The sequence below is a fragment of the Parasteatoda tepidariorum genome, chromosome X1, assembly GCF_043381705.1.
Source record: "Parasteatoda tepidariorum isolate YZ-2023 chromosome X1, CAS_Ptep_4.0, whole genome shotgun sequence".
NCBI classification, from domain to species: Eukaryota; Metazoa; Arthropoda; class Arachnida; order Araneae; family Theridiidae; genus Parasteatoda; species Parasteatoda tepidariorum.
This window is the reverse complement of record NC_092214.1, coordinates 52,643,723-52,657,441: the sequence shown is the minus strand read 5'-3', so window position 1 is coordinate 52,657,441 and position 13,719 is coordinate 52,643,723.

The following is a 13,719-nucleotide window of genomic DNA, read 5'->3' as shown; positions in this document are numbered from 1 at the left end:
ATAGATCCTCTACACTGTAAAAAAAAACTCCGAATAAAATTACTGGCACCCCATTGAAGCATTCGTTAAGTCCATTTTATCGTTAAATCAACATTTACTGCAATTTTTGCAGTAATCTTTATTTAATTACAGTGATTTTACAGTAAATATTGCAGTAAAAAATTTCGGTATCTCAGATTTTTCTTCGTAAAATTTTACCGTAAAAATGGGTTTTACTGTTAAAAGTACCGACACTCAGGATGTCATTACTTCTTACCGTAATTTGATCTGGAATTTTTTACAGTGTAAATTATATTCTAAAAACATTCTGGATGAATATCTTGCCTGTTACCATACACCTATTAATATTTAACAACATATTTTGAATTTTTGAATCGAAGCACTTGTTCACCAATGAAGAATATTTAAAAAAGGAAATATAAGCAACACTTTTCATTATTTTTCTGTGTTTGGTTGAAGAAGAAACTTACGAAGGATAAGGATGTTTTTGTTGTTCAATATCTGTGTTAATATTTAATATCTGTATCTGTTGAAAGTTTCATAAGTCAATAGCTAGTTTTATAAAATATTTATATATATATTTGATTCGATAATTTGGTTTATTACATTTTCATTCTATGTTAAATGGAATTTTTATTTATTTTTAGAATTATTTAGCTTCCTGAATTTTTATTCTTAAAAATGTCACGTGTGTTACCCTATTTGGTATTAGACGTAACAAACTTGGTATAAAATATATTATTTTCAAAGTTTTTTTTTATTTAAATTTACGTATTTTTAATAGCATCAAAGTTACATCCGAAATATCTTTGTCTAAAATATGTAAAAATAACTGGGATTTCAGTAAAAGACATAATTTTCCCCTATCTGGTTTAAAAAAAAACTAAGTAAAAAATTATTATTACAACTGATAAAAAGCATTCAAATAGTATAGAATAATTAAATGTGTTAATTATATTCTAAAAAATGCATATTATCAAATAGCATATTTTTCCCTCTTTTTTTATAATTTCCAAATGACATGACATTTAAATCTATATGTAAAGCAATCTGTATATATGCCCCTTAATTACATTGTAAAAATCGTAGAATGTCATATCACAAAATTAAAGCTTCACAAGTAGTTTTTTTATAATAAATTTAGACTGTAATTTTAGAAAGTATTCTCCACACGCTTCTACGATTAAAAAAAATTAAAAACGCTAAATAAAAAATTTGAAAAATGTTTTTTTTTCTTAGATTGAAAAAATACTCATTAGCTTTTCCTACATTTCTACATGAATAAATATTAATTAATTTTTTCGTTATCAGAATCTAAAATTATATAGAGCAAACAACAGCTATTAAGTAGTGAAACGACTTAAAACTTCTGAAGTTTATCTTAATAAGATTCTTAAAAAAAAAATTGAAAAACTAATTGAAAAATATTATAACAATGCAAAGTGAGAATGCTGCCCGAAGGTAGAAAATCCTCTAAAATGGAACTGTAGGATAAATGGAAACACAGTGGATGAAGAATTGTTGCTCCACCTGGTAACATTTCAAGCAATAAATAAATGCTACTTTATCATTTATTCGAAAGATGGCGCTCGTAACCTTAAAATATTTCAGATATGTTTAATAAAAGCACAAATGTCATTGTTTTCCGAAAACAGATTTCCTATTAACTCAAGCAAAACTTTGAAATTAAACTTTACTGTTTGCTATCTATTCCTGTAAATTACAATTTAAATAAATTACATTTCCGAAAACTCCTTAAATTTTGAATTCAAATTAATGATTGCATTATTAAATTTTTAAAAAGTATCGCTTTACGATAAATGTCAAAATTTAAATGAACACGAACACTGTTTATTATTTCAGAAATTCGAATTTCTCTTAAGTTGCATTATTAAATTATGATAGAATTAATGAACTAATGTTTCTTTTTTAATTTCTTTTTTCAATATGTATATATATATATATATATATATATATATACATATGTAAATTAACCATAAAATGGATTCATATCATTAATTAGCACTCGGTCTTGTGCAGTATAATGTAAAGAATCGTATGCTGAGATTATGTAACTAAACTGTAAAATTGCAGAAAAAAATACAGTGCTAGATATTGTTATCATATTTTTGTAGTTATACTGCTCGTTTTCGGGCCATAAAAAAACTGTATCATTTTTAAAAACGGTGCCGAAAAATTGGAATGCTTTTTGCATTCGATTACGTTATTTCATTGTCAAGGAATATCTTAAATACCAAATCAAAAAAGCGTTCAGTTTCGTAGAGATTCTTTCTCGTTTAATATNATATAAAATTTGATTACACCTATATATATATATATGCACACACAAACAAGGTGTAGAATTTGTGAAAGATTCTTTAAATTCAAAATAGCGGAACTAGTTATGTTTGAATTAATCTATTTTAAAGCATTTTGCAGTTCATTAATTCAGATTAATCGATGATTAACCATAAATTAGCTAGTTTCAGAATTTTCACTGATCATTATGTTAAAAATAATAAATATTGTTATAGTTTATATCATACCGTCAACATTACATTAAAGTTGTCTTATTTAAAGGGAGGAAAAGATGTAACGTTACTTTGAAATTCTAATTAATTCAACTCAATAAATCTGCAAATTTACATTATGCATTCTTGAGGCATTAAACAAAAATAGGGTCTCACAAAACACGAATTCTCATAAGGCATAAGTCAAAAAGTGTTTGAAACTAAGAAAAAGTTAAAACGTTGTGAAAAAATGTATAATAATAAATGTGTCTATACACATCATGAAATATACTTTTAATTCCATTTTTTTAATCTACTTTCTTACTTCGTAACTAAATATAGCTGTAGTCAATCCAATTTTCATTCTAACTTTTTTAATAGTGGGTGAAAGGTTGCATAGTTATGCCGCATGAAGCGATTAAATAAATTTTAATCAATTACGAAGAATATTTGTTTTAAAAAAATAGTGCCCTGTTTCATTTCTCGTAATACCATATTTTCACTTAATTGCTAACTTATGAATAGCTAATACTGAAAAACTATTTCTTTCAATCAAACCTTTTTGCAACACTTTCCTGTACACAAACCTTTTTGTAACGCAAACATAAACTTGAAACTTTACAAGCAAAACAAAAACTAACTATAAGTCCTTAGTCATCAAAAGCGTAATTGAGGCAACAAAAAAAGTAGTTTTTTTTTGTTTGAAAAGTACTTATAAAGAGCTTTCTACATAAAAACAAATGAAAATAAAACACTTTTCAATTTCAACAACTATTTTTATTTATTCTTTTTTACATTGACGTTGAGAAGTTATTTTATAAGCTCTGCAAAAGTAATTACTAAACGTACTCGTAGGAAATAATGTAAGCAGTTCAAGATTTTATAATTTATTTTCAAAAGACTTTTCAGAAGAAATTTTGTCTTGATTGAAAACTTACAGTTTTATTTTACAGGTGATTTATTAAAAAACGAGCGATGAGAAAAGAACACATTTTCTTTACGTTACTCTAACTTTGAAGTGAAAGAAATGAAAACTTATGTAAAAAATTTACACCTTACCTCTTAGCTTGCGGAAATAATAGCTTAATCTTCTTGCCACACGATATATCACACTATATTATTTCAATATTTTTAAAACGTAAGCAATTTTTCCTCTAGTTCTAACAAAAAAATACATAAAGAAGAATATTATAATTAAATTTACCTGTAATTAATTATGCATAATGGGTATTTTTAGATCGTTATTTCATATAATATTAAATCTCAATCGTAAAATAAAATAAGTTCTAAGACTTTAAGTAAATTATTAAATAACGAGAGAATTTATTTAGTTATTTTTTTAATCGTTTGACAAATATAAGATAAAACTATATTAAGAAAAATGAGAATCAGAAAAATACTTTAAATGCTAAAAAATTCAATCAAAAATATACTAAATAATAAGTTCAATTTTAATTATTGCAGTTTCAGTTCAGTTAGACTTGACATAACTAATATGCTTTTGCCAGTAAACAAAATTGAATTGAAACTAATTTTTTATAAATTGCTCAATTAGGTATATTAAAAGCAAAGTTAATTTTTTCATATTTATGGAGCTTTTATGTTCATAGAACTTATTACCTGTTAAAGTGCCCATGAATAAATTGAATTTTAATATTACAATTTAGTCATTTTAATTCCATAGCTTTTAATTTTTTTTTTCAAATAAAGTACGATAAAGTTGCAGGATAAAAGTTTTATCTCCTCTTCATACACTGCTAGAGTTTTCATTCCAAATTAGCAGTAAATTAATTGACAGCAGTCAACCCAACTAACTGCAAAGCTTATGGTTAGAAATCGTTTACTACTGGTATCATTAAAAAACCGTGAATACAAAGCTCTGTGGTTTTGTACATTTACAACTAGTATAGTTTCAAAACCGTAAAAATGAATTTTAGCTAGACATTGAAGGTAGCTTGTGATTCAGTTCTGTATTTCTAAGTTTACCGTGGAATGTAAACTGGACTTTTTCATGTTAGGCAGATTTGCGGGAATCGTAGTTTCATATTCAAATAGTCCTGAGTTACCGATTGATCAGTGGAGCATACTGGAAACTCCCCATGTGTAAAAAAAATTGAGGAAATATTGTAGTGTCAAAGCTGGGAGTTGAACCCCCGTTCAGCCAATCATGACGTAGGCAGATTAGCCCTCTCCGCAAAAGTTTGTATTCAACTTAATGAACTAAGTGGCTTCATAAGGTCGTCACCATACACTTATTACTATAAGATTATTACGCATCCACTGTTGTATCAGAAATCTGTTGATGAAAAAATCAAAACATGAGTTCCTAATCCTCATCATATAGCCTTCGAAGATCCGTGCGCTCTATTCTCATTGGGTATGGGCCTAATTGGAGCGGATAAAATTTTGGAAGCTCAACCGTATTAGATGGAAATAGCAAATCTACGATTTTTCTCACAATTAATAGTTTGAATACCATCTTTTTCATGGTTATTAGACTGTTTTGGTTGAGTATGCTAAAATAACAGTTAAATAAATTGTTATTTGACCATTTTTCAGAGAGACTTCTATCAATGTATCTAATAAGATTGAATAGTTAAAAGAATGGCTGTGTCTGATTTGATTCTTATTATTTGAGTTTACAAGAAATGATTAAATATCCCATTATTAAACAAGAAATTTTAATTAATAACAGTTACAAATTAGCAATCAATTACCGCTACAAATAAATTCCTGTGGGTTACGAAATATATGAAACAATTATTTTGGAATTATAAAAGCAATATTAGCCGATATTAATAATATTCATTTTAAGACTTTTAAACACAAACTAAATGAGATTTGTATAAACTTAATGCTCATTATCCGGTACAACAGATTTAGAAGAGTATAATAAAAATTATTTAAATCCGAATGGTTGAATTCCTTCAAAAATAATCAAAATTGTATTATTAATGAATAATTGTATTATAAATAAATATTGTAATATTATTATAAAAAATTGTATTGTCATTGCATTGTAACTATTTGAACTATATTTAGGACACTAAACACATTTCGACTTTGGAAAAAAATCTAGCCCAAACTCAAGCATCCACAAAATGTAAAATAATAAGTCTAGTTAATCAGTAGATTATTAAAACACTACAGAAACTAATTATTGGTAATAAAAAATGTGCGAGCTATATAAAATTTGATTACACCTGAACTTTTTTTATGAAAAAGACTCGTATTTATAAGTACAGTGCACTCCCGATTATCCGGGTTAATCACCGGGTCAGGTCGCACGGATAATCCGAAAACTCCTTTTATTAAAGAAAAATTCAATATCAGTACAAAAAATATAAAAATTACTGACATTTGCATGCATAACATCAAACTAGGAATTTTCCTTATTAAAAAATGTGTAATGCGTCTTCGCCATATATCGATACACATATTTTACGAACCGCAGTAATGTCACCATAATCAAATTCTCCCATATAATCTAATAAAATTTCCACAGAGCAGCAGAATGAAAAATTTTATTTCATTCATTTACTACATCTTCGGCATCAGTTACTATCATCACTATTTGATTTAACAACATAACGATGTCTTCATCAGTCAAATACTGGAAGCCAGGCTCACATGCATCACTTTGAAACCAATCTTCTAAATTTTCTTCATAAAGAATTTCGAAACCTTAGATTTCTTTTGCTTGCTCGAGAGTACTGTTATCATATTTTTCTTGAACCTCTGAAGAGGATTGTTCATCAAGCGGTATCATCTTTCTCCGCGATCGTGATAACGTAGACGATTTTCCATATCATCCATAACGTAGACGATTTGTTCCATATACTGCAATCCAATAACGAATATTGCTTTCCAAAAATTTGGTAGTGTTATAACTTCATGAATTAATTTTTTTTAATCTTGAAAATGTTTCTCTTTATATTTTTTGTGTGACTCCGGAATGAGCACGGATGATTCGCAAACCGGATAATCCGCGCACGGATAATCGAGAGTGTACTGTACATACATAACATTTTTTCAAGTTGCATTCTGTAAGTTTATTTGACAGTAAGTAATTTGTTGTTTTTTTTAAAGTAGACCTAATTTTTAAGACAGGAGTAAAAGACAATTATGAAACTGTTTCACACGTTATAATATTTTAAAATTAGTTTAAAGTAATATAATTATTATTGACAAAAACATGCTTATTTAAGTTTACTATTTAGATTTATATAAATAATCAAAACTTACTTCAATGCATTAAATGATTTTTGACAAAACTGAGCTAAAAGCATAAAAGATTTTGCTTTAAGAGAACAGTAAAAAAGGAAACATTAGCATAGTAACTTCTTATGCTTCTTACTTTTTCAATACCTATTCAATTCAAAGCGGCATCATCTTATTTAGCAATCGGTTTGAAAAATTTATTTCTATAAATTTAGAAAATGTTTGCATAATAAGGTTAAAAAAAGGTTAAATTAATTAATCTGCAGGCATTATACCCTAGTATATTAAGGATAACCTTTTTAATGCAGTTAATGCACACTATAAAAAACGGATACTTAAATATCACGAAACTTTCTTTGTTTTTAATGAAACCGTTTCCTAGAATTTGCTCAGAGCGAAAATTTTGTCAAAGTGGCGGAATGGCTATCGTTACTTCTTGGAGGAAGCAAATTTCATCAAAATTAAAAAATTACTTCGTCATTCTATTTTTTTTCCAAAAAAACATAGTGCCTAATGTATCTAAGCTTTCCAATAATCTCAAACCTAATGTGGGCACCATGTAATTGGCACAACACGGCAAAGACAGATATACCAAAAATTACACCCACACCCGAAGCGAGATTCGAGCCCCGGAGTTTCCTAATACGAAGCTGACAGCTTGACCATAATACAAGTCGGTCAGCTAAATTCGTCCCTTTATTTTCGATTGTCTAGTGTTTATTCCAATTTCACCATTCTAGTAAACAATCTTGTTTCGTCACAAATCACGTTATTGCGTGACGAAATGAGTCTCAAAATTAACGAAATACTGCTTAAAGATTGCTGAATTATCAAAAGTGAGAGTTTTATTTCTGAGAGTGTAGTTGAAAAAGTACGTTTATATTAAATTAAAACATAGTACAACATAGTTTTAAATTAAAACATAATAAAACATATTTAATAAATCTTAATTCCATTTATAAACTTTTATTTTAAAATACAACTGATTATTACTGATTTTTTAAAAACACCCTTCTTTTCACATTAGAGTTTAAAACTATTATCAAAAAAAAATCTAACTCAATCATGCAGAGCTTTTGCAATTGTTTGTATGTACAATTTAGGAACAAAGAACCGATTTTCAACCATATGCAGATGAAAGCGATATTGCTTAGGGGAAGATTCATTGAGGAGAATTATGACACTAATTTATGGCGAAATAGATAGTAATGAATGCCTAGAAGCACTATCTAAGAACCTTGTTTCATTTCTATAGAAACTTTGAAAGCACTTCCTTAGCTTTAAACGACTAATGAGTTAGACAAAGTCAGCAAATTTTCAATGCTTGGAAACAAAGGAGGTGAGTCAAGTGCATGGTCTATTTAATCATTTAAAATGTTAATGAGAATTACTCATTTGTCATTTATTCTCCAGAAATAGAAAATTTGAGAAAGAACTTCTAAATAGCTTTGGTTTCAAAATTGGTAGTACAAAATGAAAAATATGTAAACTCGAAATTTTAATAATTGTTGAATCACAAAACTACATCATTCGGATAAGTTCCGAATAACTCGGTATAAATTTTTGAAGCTTTTATTAGCTTAGATTTTTTATCATGATACATAACTGATAAGTTTAAGAAACACTTTGTTGAAGCTTTAAACGTACTACAAAGAGCTATTTAAAAGATAAGATGAATCACTTAAAAGACAGTACTTACATTCGAAATAGGATAAATATTTTCGTATTTTTTAAAAGAAACAAGGTTAGGTTTTGACATAGTTTTTTCATTAAAATTATTTTGATTTTTGTGCAAATTAACAAAAGTGTCCCAAAAATGACCGAAAATTTCAAAAATCAACTAAAGAAAGAAGAATATGTTTAAAAATACACCGTCTACTGTGTTCTGCTCAGAAAACAAGGTATTTTGTTCTCATTAAGTTCCTAAACTGATTACAAATTTCATTAACAGATGTGGTTCTGTTGAGTTTTCTCAGTTTTGATTTAAAAAGAATAACAATGCGATCACGTTAGCTCTGTTAAAGAAGAAAAAACAGATAACAAAATTGCTGTTTAACTTAAAAACTTTCAAAGGAAGGAAGGAAATGAAGTTTTAAATTAAAACTTTTTTATTTCATTTATATTATATAAAATATAAAACAGAAAATTCAGTTTGAAATTAAAATGTAGAAGACAAATTTAAGTTACCTTTTTTATTCATAATCGCACACATTAATAACTGGCTACAAGGCTTATTTAAAAGTAATACATCTAAATTGCGTAAGTTTGTTAATATGAAGTGAGCTAAATAATAACTTTTGAACCAAAGATCAGATTTTCAAGTAAAATACAATCCAAATAGTTCCGGAACCCAAGTTTAAATAAGCATACCTTTAAGTTTAATAAGCAAACCTTTTATTCGATATTTTTGACTCCTCCTCTTCAAAATATGGGGGGGTAGCCTCTATAGGAAAAATATGGTCACAATATATATTATTCAGGAGAGCCGTCGAAAGCTTGATGCTTTTATTTCAAAATATCAATCTATATTCCTCTTTTTGCAAATTTCGTCGTTGAACTATTTAAAACGTTTCGAAAAAACTGTGCGAAACTTTAAATTATGTTATAAAAATTGAACGGCTATTGAATGATATTGGTTAATTAATTATTAAGTAATAAAATTTCAAGGAAGTCGAAGCTTTTGGATATTTATCTCTCAAGAACTATCCAGCCGATTTCGCTCAAAATTTTTGTATTGATATTTGAAATTACACAATCTAAAATAATGTGAAACTTTATCTTGCAATTCATGCACTTTCGGTCGTCGTTAAACTAAATTACAAAAAAAAATAATACTAAAATAATTATTTTATCTGAGAAATATATTTGGGTAAATAAGTTTTGTTATTGCAGTAAAAAGTTTTTAGATTTCTCTAAATAGTTTTGGAAGTATGGAAAAATTCAAATACGCGAAAATTGAAATTACCTTTATAGTATTCAAACTTAAAACTCTCTAGACTAAGCTATGTGACCATATATTCCTGATTGTGGCCACCACCTCCTCAAATTGTGAGAGTTATGAATTGAAATCCATTAAAAAAAATGAATGCAAACTTATTCAGTTGGTATAAGTAAGGTGAACGTGACTTAAAATATCGTCTGAACTATTTAATTAGCATATTTAAATAAAATCCTATCACTAGATCAAAAGAAATTCAGATGTTCTTTAAATTTTGCGCAGCATGGCCTTACCGTTAGAAAAATTACTGCAATGTCAAAAATAGAGCATATTTGATGCTTTAAAACAATAAGAGAAAAGTTTGTCTTAAGAACTAATAGCAGAATACAAAATACCGTGTTTTTGTTAAGAATAAATTTAATTGTTTCTCCTTGAAGTATTTCCAAAGGATTACTAATTAAACATTTCAATATGTAGCAATTTATGTCCTTACACATCAGTTGGGTAGTAAATAAATAAATTAGTTCAATGATTTTGTGCCTTAAGTGCATATAAGTTAATAATATTAGTAAATACTCAAAGTTAAAAATTTTAAAAACGAACAGTAATAATTTGGTTTTAAATAAGCAAAAAGAAAGGAAAAATAAAATAGGAAATAGATAGCTTTGCTTTATATAATATAGTCTTTATTTTGAATCCCCATTTCTTTTTCAAAGAAAGTAATAATAAAGAGCGTTTTTTTTTTATTCTTAGCATTTTAAAAACTCTCGTATATATAGCATACAGTTTATTAAAATATCTATCTGATGTATCAGCAGAATTGAAATCATTTGCCTGCGATTTATTTTAGCTAAATCTCGTAACTGATATTATAAAGTGTCTACTTTGTCTTATTATTTTTTTAAAGCCAGTTTCCAAAATGTTGCATTCACCCTTCTCAGCAGGAAATGGGCTTAGGTCACCAAAAAGGATCAGGTGATCCCAAAAGACTAAATTAAATAATTTGCTCCTTTCTTTGTTTTCTTGTAATATATTATTAGAATAAATTAATAAAGCTATAATAATTAAGAAAAATTTAAGTAAATAATTTATAACAATTTAAAGTAAATATTTTAAAAAAGTTTAAAAAAAATATTTGGAAAAGGGAAAACATTAAAGTATAAAACTTTTATAATTCAGGGAATTTTAGAAAAAGTTAGTAAAAAGCATTCTAAAACTCCGTTCTGGTTTTAAAATTAAACCATAATTGCCTTAAGAAAATTTATTTCATTTTAAAAGTTATATTCACAAATCATGTTCTAAGTAGCTTTTAAGTCTAGAACTTATGATTTACAAAACGTGAGCATTTATATTAACAAACGAAATGAAGCAGAAACTACATATAATCTAAAAATGATTACATAAATATTTGTTCAAATCGATAAAATGTTCAGACACCTAATGAGAATTTAATGGCCCAGAAATTTGAATAACAAACAAATTTCGTATGCGGGGATGAAAGTGACTGTTGTAATTTTCGTACGAATACAAAACCTGATTTTCTTTTACTTTCCGTATTAATACAAATGGAGTTGAAGTTCTTAAAATTATTTCTGTTCTATTACACTAATGGTCATAATCCAGAACAGAATTTTACTTTCATCTATCCACTACCTAAAGAAAGAGTTATTTTTATCCTATAAAAATCCACTTTCAAATCCAAATTGAATAGAAGCTCATTTTGAATAGATTTTACTCTAAAATTTAGCACCAGAGTTTTCAGAAAATGCTGATTTCATTGTAAGCTGTATTCACACTGCATCTCTTATTATTAATTGAATCGACAGCTCCGCTGAACTCAATAAATCAAAATTATGTATTTTTATAATGAAAACTGAAATTATGATGTTGCGTTATGTTTTTCATTCTAAAAATTTTTTCAGAATTGTAAAAAAATGTGTAACATATGAAATATTTGAAATGCACAAAAGTTTTTGAGGAAGTCCCAGAAGTCTATTTACTCCTTGAAAACTGAAAAATTTCATTTTTTTGCAATTATTAATTGAAGAAAAGATAATACGGTGAGTACAACTTTTAACGTCGTTATATTTGTTGCTAATTGTTGAAACTTCTTATAGCTAGATATATTAGATAATTTAAAGAAGTTTAAGTTATCTTAAATCGATTGGAAGCAGAGCTGAAAATTTGTTACAATCGTTAGGTATATAAAATCTTATATCTATGATTTAAGTTCAATTGCAAAAGTTGCAAAACCGGCCATCTTTAAAGTACAAAATGTTCAGAAAAAAAGAAAGATTCTTTTTACTACACTAAACTAAAATGGGATGATAACTAGAACTCCTTAATTAAAGAGGAATTTAGATAATGTATTTAAAAAACGTTATAAGAAGGAAAGGTGAATGGAGGGGTTATTTAATTTTTGATTTTAAATTTGGCCAATTTTACTACTTACTTTAGAGTTTGCTGATTTTTCTACAAAAAACCAAAATTTTAATTTCGTTAAATTTGAGGTAGATACTGAGTTTTTAAGATGTCAAATAAGCACAAACACTAAGTTTGACTAAATTGTATTGAAAAACAAAAATAATAGTTTAAGAGACCTATGGGAAATTACATTTATGTTATAAGACTAGGAATTCAGAAAAGTGACTACCAAAAAATAATTTTTGAAGTCCCAGCACACTTTAAAATTAACTTGAGAATCAGGAAACTTAAAATGTTGAATGACGTAACTCAGAAGTTGGATAGTTTTTATAACTATTTAAAAAAATCACATTCTGATGGTGATTGAACTTGATGTGGAATAATATGATAATATGTTCATAAAAAATATCAACTGAAGTTCATTAGATGTTATTATTATGAAGTGTTCAAATAATGTTCAACAATAACTGCTATAAATTTTGCTTTTAAAAAACGACACCAGAGTTCAGAAGTAAACATGGTAAACAAATAGCAAACGTTTTTCTTTTTTCAATGACATAGAGTCTCCTTTCTTCTGGATTGATTAGGGGACATTATCTCCAGAAACTTCTTTTTAGTCAAAAAGAAACACGAAACTCAACTAGAAACTTAGTGCATAGTACAGTACAAAGGCTAGTGCAGTACAAAGTGTGTAGTACAGTACAAAATCTAGGGCTTATAAACCATGTTTTATAATGCGAACACAAAAGCCTGCCAATGTATACGTAACGAAATGCAACCGAAAAAGTACTTAGAATAGAGATTGTTTATTTAAATTCATTTGTTTTACAAAGGCTTCCCTGGCCAAGCAGTCTCACAATTTCGCCAAACTCTCTGTAGAATGAAGAAAACAGGTTCGAATCACACCGTAACCCTGGATATGTTACAAACGTAATTTAGCAAATTTATCTTAGATATCTATGTAGGCACTTGTGCCTAATACAAATCATGCCTCTTGTCAAATTGAAGAAAAAAAGCAATTTGAAGAGGTCACAAAATTGAAAAAGACAGCACCTAATACCTTCTAACTAATACCTTCAAGCCTCAGAGCATTTTGCTGATGGACAATACCCGTAACCACGGATGCCCCAATTATGTTTAATGTTTGATTGTTATACTTGAAATAAATCCCAGTGGCCTTAATCACAATGTGGAATGGCTCAGAAGATTCACTCAATTCTCAATGAGGTGACCCGGGTTCAAATTCCAGAGAGTATACTGTTTTTATTATGCTTTACAAATTTTAAGCATACGACTTTTTTAAAATTTGATTTCTCAGGAACTTTTCAAATCGATTTCTCTCAAATTTTGCATTTTGTCATGTAAAATTACATACTTTAAAAAGGCGTTAAAAATTGTATACCTTACAATTTAAAAATTTTTCGACTATTATTAAGCAAAATAATAAATATATAATAAAAAAAAATTTCTTGGAGTTATTTTTGGATAAACTTTCTTATAATTGTGTGAAAAAATTTTGAATTCTCTTAAAAAGTTCTGGAGATATAGCGAAATACGCAAAAAGTAAAATTAACATTAAGAGGTCTGAACTTTAGACCGTTCTCCCTACCAAACTATGGAGACCAT